Source organism: Lipotes vexillifer, unplaced genomic scaffold (genome assembly GCF_000442215.2).
Source record: "Lipotes vexillifer unplaced genomic scaffold, Lipotes_vexillifer_v1.1 scaffold506, whole genome shotgun sequence".
Lineage (NCBI taxonomy): Eukaryota > Metazoa > Chordata > Mammalia > Artiodactyla > Lipotidae > Lipotes > Lipotes vexillifer.
The window spans coordinates 977,203-981,403 of NW_006780679.1; positions in this window are offsets into that span (position 1 = coordinate 977,203).

A 4,201-nucleotide genomic window follows, 5' to 3' on the forward strand; every position below is an offset into this window, starting at 1 on the left:
AGACCCTGGCATTCTTTATAACACTTAATAGAAAGGAAGCTGTGGGTTTTTTTTGTTTGTTTGTTTTGTTTTTTAATTCTGTCACCTCCCACAAAAAACAAACTCCATGGGAATAGGTGATTTATCTTGCTTACCAATGTATCCCAGCACATGGAGAAGTATCAATACCTGGCTTGCTAAATAGATAGGTTCTTTTTCACTGAAAAAGAATGAATGAAAAAATATATGAATGAGTGAATATACATGGAGGCCTGATTTTGAAATCTATCATGAATGTTTTATAATTGCTCCTGCCCTACAAATATTAATACTCTACTAGCACATAGTTTTGGAAGAATGAAAGAACCTTTTACACCATCTACAATTTCCAGCCCTTTAGAAAAGCTGTATCTGAGGGTCATGAGGTTCTATCATTCCACTACTCCTCTATGTGTGATCCCACATTTAGCTCAGGAAATAGGTACAAAAGGAATGCAGGGAGCAGACCCCAACATTCTTAATATTTGTTCTCCAAATTTGTTTAGTCAGCCTGGTTTCTTAGCACTCCTTGCTTTATCTTCTTTTAGTCTGTAAGGAAGCTGTCTCTTGGTTTCTGGAGTTAGGAGCCCCTGAGAAGTCACACATTACAGGGAAAGACCAATGTAATAGAGTTTGACCCTATTTTTGGATAGTGGACCACCGACTTTTTATTTTTAATTGAAGTATAGTTGACTTACAATGTTTTGTTAATTTCTGCTGTACAGCAAAGTGATTCAGTTTTATATATATATATATGTATATATATATATATATATACATATATATATATATATTCAGTTATACATATATATTCTTTTTCATATTCTTTTCCATTATGGTTTATTACAGGACATTGAATATAGTTCTCTGTGTACAGTAGGACCTTGCTGTTTATACATTCTATATATAATAGTTTGCATCTGCTAACCCCAAACAAAAATATGGAATGCTTCATGAATTTGTGTGTCATCCTTGTGCAGGGGCTATGCTAATCTTTTCTGTATTGTTCCAGTTTCCGTATATGTGCTGCCTAAGTGAGCTTACCACTGACTTCTTTTAAGCCTCAGTTTCCCCTTTCCTGTTAGCTCCACATCCGGACAGGCTGATAAGAAAGTTTATACATGTCCCCTGCATGGTCCTTTTGAAATATTCCAACCTCACAAATCACAAACCCAAACCTAGCAAATTCCCTAATCTCATCCTCTAACAATGATAAAGGCCCAACTTTATCTGGGACCTGTCTGTGTGTCCCCACCCCTGCCCTTCCCAGTGATCCCTTGTACAAGTAATCAACTCTCTTTCAAATTCTCTCAAGTTCTCCACATCCTATGTATTAACCTGAAGGTGGTCCAACCCAAGTACATTGGGTGATCACAAAGTAGCCAGTCTGATGTAAATTGTTTTCACCATTGGCCTGCTTTGTACTTCAAAATAGTTTGGGTACATTTGATGAGTTTATCTCTAGGTAGCCCTTGTTAAAAGCCAGATTTGACATATGACTGCATATTTTTTGTCTACACTGAGAGAGATTCTAAAGGAAAAGGTTTTAAACAATAAAATGTTAATACAACACATGGGCTAAAAGATCCATGGGAATCATCTGGAGCTGGGCCCTGGGTACCTGGGAAGACTGTGCAAAAAGATAAGAGTGTTGTCAGGAAAGGAGTAAGAGGAGATAGGAGGTATTTTCCTCAATTTACTGTTTTGCTCTAGCTATCCCTAAGTTAATGATATTTGGGGAATTTACATTAAAGGCTTTGCAAAGGCCTGGCTTCTGGGTCACATGTTAATATACATACTTTCCTTCTTCCTTCCTCCCTTCTTCTCTTTCATCCTTTCTCTTATACATTTTTAATTTCTTAATTTCCAAGTTTCACTTACTGTTCAAGTTTTAGAATGGTAAAGAAAGGACATAATGGTGGCACAATGTGAAGCATTGGCCAAGGAGCTATTTACCCTTTTGGCAACAGCAAATTTTTCACTTGCTGCCTGAACCCTCATGAGTCTATCATTTCCCAAATGGAAGTTGCTTTGTGGGACCGTAAGAAAAAAGATGTCAAATGTGTGGCTTAGTGGCTGAAAATCAGGTAGAATCAAGAACAAAACAAAACAAAAAACAAAAACAAACAAACTTGTGAAGAATATTTACCAAAACATCTACTTCAGCTGTGATCCCTCTTAGACAGTCTAACATCACTGACATTAGACAGGATCTGAGCCCTGCCTATATGCCCTAGTAGGCACCAAACCCTGCTGAGAGCTTCTAGAAACAAGATGGTTTGGGAGGATAGAGCATGTCTGAACAAATTAACCCCTGCCCATGTAACATGGCAGGGGGAACTGCTATTTGTTTTCTTGTGGGAGCAAAGATGGTGGCGTTCTGACATTGACATTAAGAGCTGACAGGGAAGAATTTCACACGTGACACAAAGATGCCAAAGAAGAAAACAACATGTCACTGTGGATAGAAAATAAGTTGGAACAAAGAAGGCTGAGCAAACGCTGACATAATGTCCAGAAAATCAGATGCACCTAGAGGAGATGATGGTAGAAATGGTGGGGGTGGAGTAAATACTGAATTAAGTAGTTTAATCCTAAAATAACTGAGTTTACATAGAATGGACCAAGACTATATGTCTGGCCCTCAGGAAAAAGGAAAACTCAAGATAGAGACAAAGCTAAGTTGTAGAAAAAAAGAATCACATTTTTTTTCCCTGCATATTTGAGTGACTGAGAAATACCATCTCCTATATCTCCAATTAACATATCTATGTTAGAAGCTAGCTTGTTAACTTTGTCTTAGAGAACTCTCTCAACCAAGAATTTACTGAAATAATCACTGACTATTTTACTAAATAACATTCTGAAAGCAAAATAAGCAAGTCACCAAGGACAAATCTTGTCCTCTGGTAGATTCTGCATAAATGATTTCTGTTAGCTTCCTTTCATCAAGATTTTTTCCAATTAATTCATAAATATTAGCATTTCATTAATTGCACCAATATTAACATTTCATGTCAGTGGAGATTTTTAGGCAAATTTCTAATTACATTCAAAAAGTAAAACAAGGAAAAGGTTTTCTAATAATACTGGTATTAGCAGGCACTAGAATTAGTTTTGTCTTGAGTACACATACATTCTAGCATGAAAATCTGTTGCTCTGAGTTTTAATGCTCAATTTTTATGGGTATATTATGAATAACACATACTGAGTGCCATTAATTGGATAATGAATTTCAATGCTTAGGATGAATTTAAGAAGCAATCCATGCATCTTATGAATCTCTTTTTTTTTAAATCAACAGAAAATCAATTCCCAGGAAGTAAAATATTTTCTACATGCTTATTTAAGTAGTAATCTATAATTCAAGTGAATTATAAGCATAATTCAAGTATATTTTTGTTTCAATTATTTTTTCCAAAAGAAATTTTTTTCCTATGGTATAACAAAGCAGGGAGGTTTTATGAGAAAACTCATCTTATTTTTAATTTTAATAAGAATTCAAATAGACACTTCTATTTTGAAATTTTCTGAATATTATAATATTGAACTTTATGTAATTTACCATAATTTAACTGGTTTTACATATAAACTGCTTTCACACTAGCAACATGCTACAGGAACTAAAATAACAATTCATTTGTTTAATAATCCCTTTATAGAAACTCCTGAGGTCTAATGAGGTTGGGATCTGAGAAGAAGCGACTATGGGGTTTCAACTGGCATTTTGTTTGTTTGTTTTATCCCTGGTCAGATTCATTTTAAATTCCCTGGGGAATCCTCAAATAACTTAAGGGAAAATTTGATGATGAATAACAAGCATAAAGGTAACTTTTGAATTATGTCTGCATTTGACCTAAACCCTCATTCATTCTTAAGAGTATCAAGTTCTTTTTGTATCACATTTTTCCTTAATTTTGTGACTATTTTCCTGAAATCTAAAAATCACTCAATAGTAATTAGAATTATTTCTCTTAGAATATTTAAAGAACATGAATATCCTTCTGAAATCCCCCTTCCATATTTTTCTACAGCAACACTAGCCTTTCATTCGTCTAATCTTTGAGCATTCTGAGGTCTTTCTCACCTTAAACCCTTTACACATGCTATTCCTTTCCTCTAGCTAATTCCTAGTGTTTAAAATCTCGCTGGGAAAACTCCCCTTCCTCAGAGTCTTTCCCT